The sequence below is a fragment of the Ursus arctos genome, unplaced genomic scaffold, assembly GCF_023065955.2.
Source record: "Ursus arctos isolate Adak ecotype North America unplaced genomic scaffold, UrsArc2.0 scaffold_13, whole genome shotgun sequence".
NCBI lineage: Eukaryota > Metazoa > Chordata > Mammalia > Carnivora > Ursidae > Ursus > Ursus arctos.
In genome coordinates, this window is record NW_026622797.1 from 35,449,154 (window position 1) to 35,466,589 (window position 17,436).

A 17,436-nucleotide genomic window follows, 5' to 3' on the forward strand; every position below is an offset into this window, starting at 1 on the left:
TGAGGTTTTGCTTCTAGAACAGGATCCAGAATACAACTGGAAACTTCATTTTTTAACAAAAGACCTTTTTCCCTCTTCTGAACTGGAGGGAAGTGAGGTGAGGATGGGTTCATAGGGAATGAAAAGTATAGACATGGGGCCAAGAAGCCAATGAAATTCATTCTAGATAGCTTTGCTTTCCTTAGTGATGTAGGATGAATTTATTGAGTATCTAATAAATGCCAGACACATGTATTTCCTAATATCGATTCATTGTGAATCTCTATTCATAAGAGAGATCTGTCTCTAGTTTTATTTTTTTTTGTATAATGTTTGTCAGATTTTGATGTCAGAATAATCCCGTATCCATAAAATAGATTTGATTGCTTTCCATATTTTTTTTCCTATGTTCTGGAACAAATTATATAGAATTGAGTTTACTAGTTCTTTTAAAGTTCCAAGTAATGCACTAGTAAAACAATCCCTAGAGAGTTTAGAGCAATTTTTGAAATGTTTTTCATTATACCTATGGTTATTATTTAATTCAGATTTTTCTAATTTTTATAAATCTTTATTGTCAGTTTATATCTTTCATGAAAACCATCCATTTCACCCAGTCTTACATATTTACTGCATACATAGGGTCTTGTATTGTAATCTCATACATTGTATTCTATTTGACTTTTGTACCATTTCTCTTTCTAGTTCTAATTATTTTCTCCTTTTTCTTAATCAGATTTTCCAGAAGCCTATCTATTCTAATTTTATTGCCAATAATTCATGGGCTCATTAAATTTATTTTTTCCTGATTTTAATCCATTAAAATTTGCTTTTACAATATTATTTTCTTTTTTCTTTTATTCTTATTTATTTTATTTCATTGTTTTGTTAATTCTTGTTTAATAATGTGTATGTTTAAAGTTGGGAAATTTCCCCTGAATGTAGGCTTTTGCCTTCGATTCCTCCAGGACTGCTTTCCGTTATTTTATTTCTGCCAAATAAGTCTTTGATCATTTTTGTATTTTTATTTTTATTCTATGTCATTGCAGCATAGCAGCAAAGAGTTGAATTTTTCTACCCTGATCTGAAAAGCTTTAAATATGAGGATTTAACTGGTTCATTTTGAGAGTCACAGATGATATTTGGCCTTTCTCTCTGACATTATTTCATGCTTTAACATTTATTTTTTCCTTTTACTACATGAGCTATGTCTAATTCGTTCATCTAGTTTTTCCCATGTATTTGAAAGTTCATTACATTTAAAAGTTCATGGATATTGATTTTTAAATCTAGTTGTTCATTCTAATTTAATTCTGATTGTTTTTAACTCTACTTGTTTTAATTACCAAAAAATAAACCTATATTTTCTCTTTTTATAAAATTAAAAAGTAAAATGATAAGAAAATAAAGAAAATAAAGGCAAGAAGAAACTGCCTGTAGTTATTAAAAGTTTAGTCAGAAATGGAGGGGAAGAAAGACTGCTTTTCTACATAACTTCTTTCTTTTAACCTGTTTTTAACATTATGTATATGCATATATTAACTTCATAATTTTGTTAAAAGGAGAAAAGTATAATATAAGAGAAAGAACAATTTATACTTTTTTACAGACTTTGTAAAACAAAAAATTTGGTGATTTTTTAGTATGCCTACCACTACTACTTGGTAACCTTGCAAGTCAAATCTAGAATGATAGAGCTGGGCTGTTTTTGTTACTGAATTATATTTTAAATTAGATATAATTTTAAGAAAAATTTTTCTTTGGATTCAATAATTCAGTCATGTAAACCCTTATTTTCCCACCCTTAAAATGCATATTAGTAATTACTCTTTCAGTCACAGAATGATTTTGAGTAACTTTTCCAGGAGGATGATATGAATGGTATGTTTACTGATCTCTTATAGAATTGATCATATTTTTCCATTGCCTCCTTATGAAATTCTCGAGTCATATTTTTTTCCTCTCACAATGTTACTTATCATTCCATTTTCTTCCATTTTGTAGGGGACAAGTCTAATTGTTTCTTTGGACATGTATTGGAATAATTTTTGACATATTTAAGAAGTATATTTTTTCCTAGATTTCCCACAGCTCTCCCACCCACTAAATCAAAAATAATTATCATTATTCTGGACTAGAGGAGGGCCTAGACTAGAATAAAGATGTGATTATTCAGCTTCGAGTTTCAAATTAAAAGCCGAGTCTATAATGAGACACTAGTGTTCAAATGAAGGCTTTGTTGACTTTCAATAAATTCCAAAATTCTCCCTTTAGCTTTCAGAGTGAATCTTGAAGCCTGATCACTGTGTTTTACTATAAACCAAAATAGAGCGAGAAGCATGATTTCACATAAGGTAAGCTCTAAGAGGAAGCTTTGATAAGAAGCAAGGAATTATTAGACTTTTCTATTTATTCTTTTGCATTCTTTACCCCTGCTTTAGGGTCAGGTCTCACCGCATCATGGAATGTGGCACAGTAGAAATAAGTGCAAGGTTTTAAAAGAAGTTCCTCAGCAAAAAGCTTATGTATTTCCCTTTTGAAGGAGTAGACGAAAATGCTGAAAAACAGAAAAATTCTGAGCATTTCCTAAAAGAAAAATTGGCGTTTCCTAAAAGAAGAGTGGTGTCAATCAAATGGTATAGTAAAGACACCTGAGGGAAGTATCTAGACAGAGAGCCTTGAGCTAGAATCCCAGATTTCTGTTGCCTTTGTTTGACATTTAGGGAACTCTTGATTGGGGGAAGAAACAGCAGGGCTAAGAGAACTGACTGGAAAAGGCCTTGAGTTCTAGACCAGGAGCCTGCAAAAGGCAGGGATCTCTTGAACTGAGGCTATACCAGGGTCAGAGACTTCCGCTCCAGGTGTCTGCACAATACCGTAATCTGAAACCAATGATGTACGATATGTTGGCTAATTGAATTTAAATTAAAAAAAAAAAGCAGTTGAAAACAGCAGCTACTTGCTAAAACCAATGCAATATGCCCAACAACCAGGTAAAAAACAAAACAAAACAGAACAAAAACCTTACTTTCCAGTGGAGCAAGTGAGGGTAGATGCAGATTAGAAGCCACTCTCTTACCTCTGTCCTGTTATGAGGATATGGTTGCATTTTCCTGTGCCTACATACCCTTTGAGGGAAAAGGAGGAAAAAAGAATCCTTGAAAAGGGAGAAATAGTACCTGAAAGAGAAATGCTTGACAATTTAACCTGAAGGAACTGCATACATCAGATAAAACTAAAATTAACTAGTTTCAACAGTCTCTACCTTTTAACTGTATGTGACAAGTAGTTTTCTTATCAAGATAACGACAACCATAGAAATTGTTAGTGTGTAAATTTACACATTCATTTGTAGTGTGTAAATTTCTTGCATTTCGTAATCTATATTTTAAAATTTTTCCTGAGCATGTTTATTGCTTTTTTTAAATAATCCTTGAAATTATCAAATTTTACTAGAGCTCATCTGGGAGTGAATTTCTTTTATTTTATGAATTTCAACCTACACACTCAGATGAAGAAAATGAGGAAAATTTGCTTCTACTATACAATTGGAAATGTATTATGTTCTTCAATATTGTTTCTCACCCCTTAGTAATGTACGATATGTATATACTCGATCTTTAGGCTCTGCCATCCACATCTACTATATGGTCCTTTATACGCTTCTATTTGTTCTTTTTTCTTTACAGTCGCCAAAACCTACTTTAACTTGTTCTTTATATTCCATATTTGATATCAGTAATGATGATTCCTCCCAACATTTCTATGCTGGATATTGTCTTTGACAAATATTATCCATTCTACCCTGCTTCTGTCCCTCTGCATCACAAGGCCTAGGAGCCTGGCAACTGAATTTCCCAGAATCCCTTATTGAAAGGAATCTGGATATAGTTCAGGTTCTGCTGATAAGGACCATTCACATGAGATTTGGGAGCTAGAAGTCATTGGGTACTGGTGACATACACCAGCTTTGGCAAATAAAAATTTTTGCAACGTCCTTCACTTTCTCTTTCCATTCATCTCTCCTAGGGCTGGTGAGCAACTGTGAAGTTGTCAGTGCTTTCCTGAAGGTTGAAATTACGTCTCAAAATTAGGACTCCTTGACAAAGGCTTATATTGTATAATTATTAATTATGTCACTGCTATAAAGTCATCCCACATATATCACCTAAAGTCCATTGTCCTCCTCTCTGTAATCCCAGCTGCAGGAAGCAGAGAAACCCTTTATTCTTATAACTCCTTGTCAAGATAAATGTGGGAAAGGGGCATCATTTGCCTGCCATAGCAGCATTCTATCATTGCACACCTGCAATTCACCCTTGATCACCTTGTTGGACATCCTCTTAGTAAGGCTTTTCTTCTAATTTCTTACTTTAACCAATCTCCTCTTGCCCTGCTCATCTGTGCCTGGGGACTTCTGGGTGGCAAGGCAGTGGGACGAGAATCTAGGCCAGACACGCTTGAGGACATTTATTAAAGCTATGCAAGGATTGATGTTTGTGAGCAGTCGTGGTATAGATTCCCAGTACCTTTCAACTGGGTCCCTTTCCCTTTTTAACAGGGAGCAGATAAAATCAACACTGTGACCTTGGACTTGGCAGTGATTTGATTAAAAACAAGATTGACTAATGTACTTCATTGATATTAAAAACTTTTGTGCTTCAAAAGATATTATGAAGAAAGTGGAAAACCTACAGGCTAGAAGCAACTATTTGCATATTATATATCTAATAAGGGACCTGTACCCAGACCATATAGAGAACTATTACAACTCAATAATAAAGACAAACTACCCAATTTTTAAAAAGCAAAGTATTTGAATAAACTTTCTTCAAGGAAGGTATACAAATCACCAATACGCAATTGAGAAGTTGCTAAACTTCATCAGTCATACAAATCAAATATGCAACGCAAAGCAAAAGACCAGTGAGGTACTACTTCATACCCACCAGAATAGCTATGGAAGAAAAAAAAAGATATTAGCAAGGGTTGATAAGGATGTAGAGAAATTGGAAATCCTAATACAATTGGAAACGTAAAATGATGCAGCCACTTGGAAAAATAGTTTGGCAGTTACTAAAAATATCACACATAGAGCTACTGTAAGACCCAGCCATTCCACTCTTAGGGAGCTACCCAAAAGAAATTAAAACATGTGTCCACACAAATGTTCATATCTACATTATTCATAATAGACAAAAAAATGGGACTCTACATCAACTAATGAATAGAAAAAGTATGGTGTATCCAGACAACAGAATATTATTAGGAAATAAAAAGAAATTAAGTACCGATATACTACAACAGGGAGGAAAAGTGCCAGTTACAAATAACCATATATTTTATGGCTTCATGTATAAGGAATGTCCAGAATAGACAAGCATATAAAGAAAGAAAGTAGATTAGTGGTTATGTAGGACTTGGAGTAGAAGGTGGAAATAGGGAGTGACTATAGGTACAAGCTATCTGTTTGGGGGTGAAAAAGTGTTCTAAAATTAGATAACAGTAATGGTTGCAAAACTCTGTAGATATATTAAACTATTGATTGCACTGTACATTATTGTATATATTGTATATTGTATATAAATTAAATATTCGTAAAATTAAAAAAAAATTTAAACATTGCAGGAAAGAGCCACAGAGGTTCTCTTCCGAGCAAAGACCTGGTACTACCTCCAGGCCCACTCAGATATTATGCACTACTGCTTTGGTGGAGGCCTGATGCTTTTTGCCAGGCAAGAAGCAAAATTACCAGATGATAGATCCAAAATCATTACTCATCAGGTAGTTGATGAAAAATGACATTTTGTAAATGAGAAGTGATTTAGTGGCGTCAATGTAAGATGGGCAAAACTGAGTTGTAACAAACATCAGTGTATGAAGGTTTAAAAACATTTGGGTAGATATGTTGGTGAGGAAGGAAGGAATGACATGGGCATCTTGTAAGAGAAGGGTACCATCTAGCCCTTCTTGTCAGTGGTACAGGACTTGAACCTCTAGTATTCCAAGGGCAATGGGTCGCAGCTTGACTTTCCTCTCTCTGGTCTAGCCAGATTGCTCTGTTTCTAGGGTTTAGGTTTGAATTAGCTAATGGTCTACCTGTTGCTGCAATTAACAATGATAACTTCCAAAAATGAAAAAGATCAATCAATATGTTTAGATTGGAGTACTTTTGAAATTTGGCATATGTTAGATTTTTCATATATGTTTTGTTAGGGTAGTGAATTCAAGAGAAGTGGGTAGATGATCACTTTGCCACCTATGAGTGGGTAAACTTCTTTTACAGTGCACTTGATTTTCTTCTTCACATTCTCTCATGGAATTGAATGTGATTTCTCGTGTTCTTTCACACAAGAGAAGAAAGATTAGTGGCTATTCCTTTGCCAAACTTATCTGTCCTGCCTTTTCCTAAATATTCCTTTCTCTGATCAAGGATTTTCTCCTCCTCTGATGGAGAATTGACTCTTGTACCTGCCTTTTTACTTTGGCCACTCTCACCTTAGGATAACCCTTGAGCTCCAGGCTCACTCCTGCCCCCTCTCTTCAGCAATCCGTTTATCTTCAGGCTTTTGGGATTTAAACAAGTGTTAGATTTCACAGAACCGTATCTTCCAAAGCACCTGATTTGTACTTAACCATTGAAAAGTACTTAATTTCACTTCTGAATGTCTTCTATTTCACACTACTAGAGTTGAGCAATGCAAATTCTTTAAAATAATGTTTAAAAATATTTTGTGTTTAACCAGAATAGGGTATTGTACTTAAGATAGAAGAATAATCAGTGATTTCAGAATGCAGGGGAACTTTTATGTAAATAAGAAATGAAGACTTCTGGATCAGACTAAATCTTTTCCCACAAATCTCTGTTGCTGTTTTAGGCTGCTGTCAAATACGTGTTAAAATTTTTGTGACTGAAATGCATAAACCAGAGAAACTGTTCTTAATTTTTAGGACATCTGGGGTCATAGGAAATCTTGGCATTGCAGGGCTAGGCCCAGACATGCTTCGGCTAGCCCAGGGGCTCCTACAATAGGACCCCACGTGGCAAGATGCCTGCTCCTTCTTCAGGGTCTTGCTCTCTCCCTCATGCTGCAGCAGAATCACCAAGCAGTAGCTCCAAAATAGAACACAGTTAAACAGAATTGTCTCATCTTGAGTTTGTGAAGCCCCTGTAAAAGGCACAAAGATGGAAGAAATACAGGGTGCAATTATCCATAGCAATTGCCAAGAATGGTCTTATAGCTTGATCTTATTTAACTTCATATGAATTAAATACGTTCAATGAAGAATGTATGCATGTATTAACAAAAACTAAGTTGATTTAACAGGAATTTGGTAACTTTTTTTGTTGAGAGTCTAAAGATAGGAGATTCAAAAATTACCTTTGATTACTTATATGTTAGATGTTCGCATAAGAATTTTTTGTATTATTTTATTTTTTTACTTTTTATTTTAAAAATTTTTATTATTGGGTTACAGCTGACATATAATGTTATATTAGTTTGAGGTGCACAACATATTGATCCAACAATTCTATGCATTATGCAGTGCTCACCACAATAAGTGTAGTTGCCATCTGTCACCACACACTGTTATTATAATACTATTGACTATATTCCGCAAGCTGTACTTTTCATCTCTGTGACTTATTTATTTTATAACTGGAAGTTTATACCACTTAATTCCTTTCACCTATTTTGCCCATCCTCCTGACCCCCCTCTCTTCTGGCAACCACCAGTTTATTCTCTGTATTTATTATTCTATTTCTGGTTTTGTTAGTTTGTTAGCTCATTTGTTTTGTTTTTTTAGATTTCACATATAAGTGAGATCATATGGTACTTTTCTTTCACTGTCTGACTTATTTCACTTAGCATAACACCCCGGGTCCATCCACGTTGTCGCAGATGGCAAGATTTCATTCTTTTTTATGGCTGAGTATTGTTCCATTGTATGTATGTATATGTATCTATATCTATCTATCTATCTATCTATCTATCTATCTATCTATCATCTATCTACCTATCTATATTCATTCATCTATCAATGAACACTTAGGTTGCTTCTATACCTTGGGTACTGTAAATAAGGCTGCAATGAATATAGGGGTGCATATATCTTTTCAAATTAGTGTTTTCATTTTCTTTTGGTAAACACCCAGAATTTTAATAGAAGCCCTACTTTGATTAAGGTTCAAATCAGTATGGACTCAGATTTCTATCTCAAGCCACATCCCTTGCAAGGCCAAGTTAGTTCAATGAAATCCCCAGAGTTAGTTTTTCCATTTGCAGAACTGATTTAGGATAAATTTAGGATAAACTGATGGTTTTTTTTCTGTCACATCTGAAATCAAACATATGTCCCAAACCCTGAGGATTGATTTTCTTGTGAAGACCGTGATCTCTTCTACATGAGCAATTCATGTCTCTTTCAGGAACATTATTTTGGTCTTAGATCAATCAAACCAATAACCTTGGCTATACTATGGTAAGAGAGTTACCTTAAGCATTATTCAAAGCTTCTCTGCATTGACTATAAATGGATGACATCTCTGCCCTACTTGATTTCCTAAAGTTGAGGAGATAGCCAATCACCTCTTAAGTGGTTTATGTATAACTCGTTTAATCCTCACAACACCTTTCTGAGAACAATTACTGGCCCCATTTTACAGAAGAAAAACTGAGGCATAGAGGTTAAATCTGACCAAGTGTACCTAGTAGGTAACAGCTGGCATTGACCAGCCATTCTGGCTCTACCCACTTGTAACGTTAGGCTAGTAAAGGTGGAAATTTGGGTTCATTCTCACAGAGAAGAGGTTCTTAAGGGTCAGATCGGAGAGATAGCGTGGGAATGAAGAGTAAACAGAAAACGCAAGGGTCAGTTCTTAGGACAATAAGACAAAACCCAGAGAATGGCAACTTAGATGAACCGAGAGCAGTGAGAAAGCCAGTGTTTTCTATTTGGGAAGAGGAATCATAATGGGACTGCTGATTGAAATGGGGGGCAAAAGTCTTATGAGGAAGAAAAAAAGTGGCACCAGTTTGATCCTAAAGTATATTTTGAATATATTCTATTTCTCTTTTCATTAGAGGAAATTCAATTTCATAGATGAATAGAGGAAGAGAGGGAAAAGGAGAGTGTTTCAAAGAATAAGGTTAAAGTCATCACAGCTTGACAGAATCTTAAAAATCAAAAAGTATGCCAGAAGAGCAGGTATTTGAGACTTACTGTTAGAAACAATTTTATTTTAAACACATGTGGTTTCTTAATGATACTGCTAGCTTGGTGGCTGTGCAGCCCGCCTTCAGCAGGAAGTGCTGATTTGCTTAATTCTATTAAGGCCTTAAGAAAGGTAAATCTGTCTCCTGAACTTAAAGGGCCTCTGCTCCAAAGTAAGTTTGACATTGGCCAATAATCACCCTGACATTCCTGTGGCTTTGGCTGCTCTCAGAGCTGCTGAGTGGCATCAAGCGAAGAGGTGGAGTGGGAAAGCCTACTTAGAGCGATGGCATATCCCGTCAGGCGGCCTCTCCCGGTGGATGCTGAGGAAGGCTGGTATTATCAAAACAACACAAGCAGAAGTGCTGCACGCTGTGCTCTCCCGCGTTCCGTGCCTTTGGGCTCAGGGTTAGGAAGATTCTCAAAAACGGGTGGCAGAGATGATGATATGCTTCCTGAATCACGTCTGAATCAAAGGAGTTCATTGTGAGAACGGCGTTTGAAAACTGCATGCTTTGCAAAACTGAGCTAGGCAAAGTGGGCAAACAGAGAGTGGGGATCATATTTTGATGACCATTTCATCTCCAAAAATCCAGAGAGCCTGCCCGCAGTAAGTGGTCCCTAAACAAGTGTACCATTAGAAGGGTGATCATCCCCGTGTGCACAGGAGACTCTTGATTCACCTTTTGGTCCCAGGGTCCTGTTCAGTTGTCATATGTCCAAGTATTTTACTTTTTTCAAGTATTATTATTGATGATTGTATAAAAATAAGTCAGGATAGCTCTGATAGACTGCTAGTTTATTTCCCGCTCCTGTCATCTTCTTACTGGCAGTAGGAATAAGACATATGCACTGGCAGATACCAGCAAAAGCCTCTCTCTTTATCCTTTTCATTTTTTCATCCTTTCTAGATCTAAGGAGAATGTGCAGAGCATTCAGGTATGGGCAGCTAACTCCTTTTGTCCTGATGGTGGTTGAAATATTACATGTATTAGATGCTGTTCTTCAGCCAGCCCCTTGATGTACTGACCAGTTGTGTTGCAGGCTGTGGGGTCTCCAAGATTCATCAAGCCACCAGGATCCTAGAAGCAAGTGTTATATATATAAATATATATATACACACACACATATACACACATACATATTATATATTTATATATATATATGAAGCTGAGCAGTTCAGGTTTAAAATGTGTAGCAAGTAGCTTAAATGCTCTTGCTACAATGATGTCATCTACTGATTGTACATCTGTAGCTATGTATCATATTGTTTGGTAATACTCTTTGAATTTAGCAATAAATCCTGTCATCAATGACCTCAAGAAATGAAAGTCCATGTTTAATTAAAAAAATACATACTAAATTTTCCACTCATCTCAAAGCCCAAGTGATATCACTGAAGAGATGAGAAGTAAAGGACAAAAAATATCTTCTGGGAAGCCAGCAGTATCAACCAAAAATTGTTATGTTAGGAACACTGTGCCCAAAAGGACAATTTTACATATGCAGTCACAAAAGGTGTGTCCACATGTCATTCTTTGAAGCATGAGTTTTCATTTAGATCAATTGACTATTGGTTGAAGTTAACACTGTTCATTTTCAGTTCCAAGTGTTTGTGCCTGCACGAAGCTGGAAGCGATAGTGGAAAATCCTGTGGCTGCATTAGTAGCAGAACTTGTCAAGTTTAAAGGATGTCAGTTTTGTATGAGCAGATGCTTCAAACTGAAAATCAGTAATTCCAGTAATCGTTCTTTTCTTCCCCCCCCCCCCATATGGTTGCTGGAATCAAAGTAAAGCTTTGGAATTTATTCTCTCAAAAGTCAAACATCTGATATCATTATGAATGTTGAAACTGCAACACTGAGGTTATAGCATTTGTTTTCGTGGTGATAATATGAATAGAAAATTTGGTAGAGCACATCAGCATGGTAACAACAATGTTCTCACTAAATTAAGGAACCTGTGAAGGAGAAATGTATTTGGAATTGGTTGTAATGTACATAAAATTCATAATTTCACCCAAAGAAGCTGTAATATTCTACCAACTGAAATAGAAGCTACAATTATCAAAATCTGTACATATTTTTATAAGTACACAGCTGGAATAACTAATACTGGTAAAACTAATATTGAATAAAAATTTTCAGCCTTATAATATGCTCTTTCTTTCCTTCTAGCTTCTCAATGGGATGTTAGCAATGTTTAAGCCTTGAAATAACTACTTTGTTAATCAGCCCTAATGTCTTACTAATATTTTTGTAAAGGATTTCTCCAAATTTTGGTTGCACTTTCTTCAAAATCATCTGGAAATTTTTAAGCAAAGTGTTCAAAAAGTGGTATGGCAAGAAAAGCAATGACTTTAGGTTGAAGCTTTTAGCAAATTGAAATTATTGAAGACATTATCTTGCCAATGGGGAAGACATTTTCTACAAAAGCAAAGGGAAGCTGAAAAAATTAAAAGAATGAGATCACAGACAGTGTATAAAATTTAGTTTTGAAATTGCATAAAAGCTTTTGAACGTCTGATTTGCAGGAAGAATTAGTTGACAAATCTCCTATTTTTAATCAAATAAATTTATATCCTGTATTGCAGTGAAAAAAATTGAGAAAACCTACAATTTGCAGCATCTAAATTTGGTAAACTTTCAGGTGAATCATAAATAGAGACAACTTATTTGACAAATGTTGTCTTATAAAAATATTTGTTGAAGGAAACTACTCTAAATGGAAGCAAAAAGGCAGTGCCTGTGAAAATATTTGGGCTGAAATATTTACCCCAGTATAAAATAAATTGGATTTGAGAGTATATTTCATCTAGCAGAAATTATTTGGACAGCACATTTAGAAAGGATACTTTCTTACCTCTTTCACAAAGAAATGTTTCGTGAAAATGTCAATGATTTCACATTTTTTAACATAGAATTTTAATTCAAAAATATTATAGACAACTTTATGGAAAAAATAAAAATAGTAAGTCCATATCTTTAAAAACACGTTCCTCTCGTTCTGGACATGGTATTAGAGACAAAAGTCAGCTAAGCAATGGGTAAGGTATGTGAAAATGTGCCAAGAATATTCCATTCCTAATAGTTTATATAATCAATGTAATCTTTTAACCTTCCTTAATGTATACAAATATATCTTTCAGTAAAAACTTCAAGTTTGAAAGTAATTTTTGGATAGAATTGCTTTTTTTTAGGTCCATGAACATAATACAGCACAATTTCAAACAACAAATAATACTATTTTTGAATAGTAAACTTTGCAGCACTTATTTATTTTTAGTGCTTTCTTCTGCTTTCAGATATTTCCCGTAAATTTTACCGGCATATTTCTGTTGGGCATCCAGATCCGCTTCTGAAGTCGGAGCAGTAGCTGCACGTTTTCTTCTGAGAGATGCTGGTACTTAATGTAAATCTGACATTGATGTCCATCTCTAGAAGAATATTGCAACCATGGCAGAGTTCCTAAGGCTCCCAGGGAGAGGAGGTAATTGCACTGAAGGAAGTTTTAGTCCATGAGAAATTCAGTGGCCTCAACGTTGTAAAAGAGGCATATTTACCATAGCAAATACAACAGTTGGTCAGCATAAACTCTTGGTGGTTGTTAAATGTGGTTGGGTGACATTTATGAGGTGGCATTTCTCCACTTCCTGATCAATTCTCTTGTTTTTGGACAGGTCACCAGTGTCCCAGCTGCTGCCTTTCAGTGACTACAGTGTAGTTTTGGGTGGCGGTGAAATTCTGACACTACTGGACAGTGATATAGTAGTGAGCACAGTGGTGATGAATCAAAGTCAAGATTTTTTTCTTACTTTATCAGATTAGAGATCACTTCATAGGATTCCTTGGTAGGCTATAGAGTTCCCAGAAGAAGACAATCTTTCCATTTGCACAACTGTGTACAATAATGGAAAGGATAATTTGATCTTCATTTCCTATTTTAAAATAAAGGGTGAGGCAAATTTACTCTACACAGTAAAGCAAGCACACAACTTAAAAGAGAAAACCATAGCCCTTTCCTGTGCCTGGGGAACAGAGTGGGACATTTGTTAATTATCCCCCGCCTTCACTTGCCATTTTTCCTTAGGAAACACAGTCCGACGTTAAAATCATGGGGACAGTGCCATTCCAAATCGATCACTAGATTTTGGAAAATATCTCATCCATGACTTTATTTCCACCTTCACTACTGAGCAATCACAGATATTAGCTGACAAAATCTTTCCACATGAAGTGTAAGTACATCAGGACTGTAGTGTATCATAGGGCCAAAGGCATGGGTGTCCTCCAGAGTTTCAGCTTTTCCCAGACTGGACTCAAGCATGGGCCATGAATGAGTTACGCACACCTACTTCAAGGGAAAGCTTTCCTGGGCCTGCAGAAAGGAGAATATTGGAATTAGACATATTTTCACTTATTATATAATACACATGAGTCCTCCCTTCCTTCAATTTTCTTTAGTCATGTGGCTGATCAAAATATTATAAAACAACCATTATAGCCGTTGTATACATTACTGCGCTGGAATAAAAATCGGACAATGATGGCTCCTGAAATTATTAAATAAAATAATACTGAGAGTGATGATGATGATGATGATAATAATAATAATAGTAACTCTGATATACACCAGATGCCATGCTCAGCATTTTACATAACATTTAATTTTCCCAACGAGTTTTTTAAGATTAATACTATTATTATTCCCACTTTACAGGTGAGGAAATTAAGGCACAGAGAGGTTATTTGCTCAATGTCATACCATGACTAAGTGAGAGGACAGGGAATTGAATCAAGTCTTGGATCTCAAGGTCCCGCTCATAACCACAGGCTATACAGCCTTGTATTAAGTTAGGTTTTCATCCTTGGAAGAAACTCTACTTTAAGATGGTGAGCCATCTTTTTAATATTTTAATTAGGTTTGTGAGCACCTTATTGATGTTTTTGCATTGCAGATAAATGATGCTGTTCTCACTTGTGTGCCTGCTTTGCTGTTTTGCGTTTGTATAGGTTTGTAATAGTTTTTTTTATTTTCTATTTTTGTCCAATTTTATTAGTGTTTCACTACTTTCATAAAGAACTAAAAAGTTTTCCATATTTTATACATCCTAGGACAAATAAAAAAGTATTTAAACTTCAAAAGATTGAAAAAATTAAGCATAAAACTCTTTGAATCTGGAAATATTTTTTAGAGTTAATGAGTACACAGCTGGGCAAAGTGTCCTCTTACAATTTTTAATATCTTCCATATTCATTCATTCGATAAATATTTATGAGAGCCTGCTACACCTATGAAATGTTAGGTTATGTGTGTGCTAGGTTATAAATAAATAAAATGAACAAAACAAAGCCCTAAGAATTAAGAAGCTTACTATGAATTCAGTTTTTATTATGTCCCCTTTTTGATTTCTGACATTATTTGCTTGGATTTTAATTTCTTGAGCAGAATTTAAATGAAATTTTGTCAATTTAGTATGTTTTATTTTACTTTTCCCCAGGAATTAGTTCTCAGACTCATTTATCAATTTCGTTTTTTTATATCTTTTTTCTAAGTAATTGGCTGCGGTTTTTATTTAGTTATTTTCTCCTAAAACAGATTTTTTAAAAATCTCAGACTTTTTGGCTGAATGCTTAATTATCATCTTTTTAAACAACACAATCCCATAGGTGTACATAATTTTTGATTGCACCCTAGGTATCTTGATATTAATATCCTTATTTTTATCAAATTAGATTACATTTATTTTTTCCCTTTATTTCCTCAGTTGTGTAAAAATATTTAAATACATATCAAAACAGTAAGATGTTTATTTTTACAACTTTGCTTTTAAATTTGGATATGTCTATATAATGGTTAAATATTACCTAAAAACTTCTATAATTTACAATTTGTTGAGAATTTCAGTATGTTTCATGACCATATGTACATATATTTTGTAGAGTTCAGTGTTTACTTCTTAATCCATCAATGATTATTTCTTAATTTATTAGCATTACATTAATCAAATTCTTTGCTATTTTTTGATAACATTTGACCTAAACTTATGAATAGCAATATTAATTTATAATACTACCTTTTTCGGGAGGGAGGTCGATTTATTCTTGCATGTATTACTATTTGTCTTCATTGTGAATTCTTTTATCAAAATATTATTTATGATCCTTCTTGTCTCTTTAGTTTGTTTGCCACTAATTTTACCTTGTTGGATTTTCTTATAACCATGTCTGACATCGATTTATATTTGCCTTTTAAGTCATTATTGAATATTCAGTTAATTGTACCTTTTGGTTTCCTTGTATCTCTTGTAAGCAACATGCAAATGAATTTGTTCATTAAACAAATTGCCTTGTCCTTTATTGAAAGAGGTTAAATAACTTTTATTCATTGCTATTGGCAAGGTTTATTTTTCTGTCATCTTAATGGAGTATTTTCTTTTTGTTTTGTAAGCCCTGTTCTATTTTCCTTGTGGTCTTTTTATGATATGATGTTTTTGTTTGTTATCTTCCAGTCACATTCCATGAATGTTTATCTTTGTCTTTAAAATCAACTCAAATATTTCTTTATAAAATCAAAGCAAAAAAGAAAAGAAAATATATGACTTTTCATTTTATAAGATTTGAAATTTGGAGTTTGAGAACTCTCTTCCCTTCTTACACCCATTTATAAAATTTTATAAGTTTAATAAAGAATTACAGATTTCCACAAATATTGTGAAATGTTAATGTTTTAAAGTTATTTATGGCATTTGCACTCAAGTTTTTCATTATAGTATTTATTCAGTCTTACTTTCTTTACTTAATGATTACAGTGTTTACTATAATTTTTTTTTTTTCCTTTTTTGAGACAGAGAGAATCAGAGTGAGCGTGAGCAGGGGGGTCAGGGCAGAGGGAGAGGGAGAGAAAGAATCTTAAGCTCCACACTCAGGAGCCTGAGGAAGGGACTTGATCTCATGACCCCAAGATCATGGCTTGAGCTGAAATCAAGTGTGGGACGTTTTATTTATTTATTTATTTATTTTTATAATGATTTTTTATTATATTATGTTAGTCACCATACAGTACATCCCCGGTTTTCGATGTAAGGCTCGATGATTCATTAGTTGTGTATAACACCCAATGCACCATGCAATATGTGCCCTCCTCACTACCCATCACCGGTCTATCCCATTCCCCCACCCCCCTCCCCTCTGTAGCCCTCAGTTTGTTTCTCATAGTCCATAGTCTCTCATGTTTCATTCCCCCTTCTGATTACCCCCCCGTTCTTTATCCCTTTCTTCCCCTACTGATCATTCTAGTTCTTATGTTCCATAGATGAGAGAAATCATATGATAGTTGTCTTTCTCTGCTTGACTTATTTCACTAAGCATTATCTCCTCCAGTGCCGTCCATGTTGTAGCAAATGTTGAGAACTCGTTCTTTCTGATTGCTGAGTAATATTCCATTGTATATATGGACCACAACTTCTTAATCCAGTCATCTGTTGAAGGGCATCTCGGCTCCTTCCACGATTTAGCTATTGTGGACATTGCTGCTATGAACATTGGGGTGCATATGGCCCTTCTCTTCACTACGTCTGTATCTTTGGGGTAAACACCCAGTAGTGCAATGGCTGGATCATAGGGTAGCTCAATTTTTAACTTTTTAAGGGACCTCCACACTGTTTTCCAGAGTGGCTGTACCAACTTGCATTCCCACCAACAATGTAGGAGGGATCCCCTTTCTCCACATCCTGTCCAACAATTGTTGTTTCTTGCCTTGTCTATTTTTGCCATTCTAACTGGCGTAAGGTGGTATCTCAGTGTGGTTTTGATTTGAATTTCCTTGATGGCTAATGATTTTGAACATTTTTTCATGTGTCTGTTAGCCATTTGTATGTCTTCATTGGAAAATAAATGAATAAATCTTAATAATAATAATAATAATATATTCCAAGGGCACCTGGATGCCCTTGGAATATATTATTATTATTATTATTAAGATTTATTCATTTATTTTAGAAAGAGAAAGAAGGGTGGAGAAGCAGAGGGAGAAGAAGAAAGAGCCTCAAGCCGACTCTGCGCTGGGCGCAGAGACCCACATGGGGCTCGATCCCATGAATCCAAGATCACAACCTGAGCTGAAACCAAGAGTAGAATGCCCAACCGACTGCACCACCCAGGCACCTCATCCCCTGGAATATATTCTTTTTTTTAAAAAAAAGATTTTATTTATTTATTTGACAGAGAGAGAGACAGAGA

General features: G+C 34.9%; 1 long non-coding RNA gene across 4 annotated transcripts in view; it reads left to right on the forward strand.

The window, feature by feature from the left end:
* Positions 1–15,905, forward strand: part of LOC123001350 (uncharacterized) — a 92,491-nt gene extending 76,586 nt beyond the window's left edge. Inside the window, exons 5-7 of one of the 4 annotated variants that reach the window (XR_006410147.3) lie at positions 2,254–2,333; positions 12,501–12,685; positions 12,876–15,905. This is a non-coding gene — a long non-coding RNA (uncharacterized LOC123001350). Of the gene's footprint in view, positions 1–2,253; positions 2,334–12,500 lie in introns of all 4 variants that reach the window. The other 3 variants (XR_008958962.1, XR_008958961.1, XR_008958963.1) reach the window with 3 other exon arrangements.
* The last annotated feature ends 1,531 nt before the right edge of the window (positions 15,906–17,436 follow it).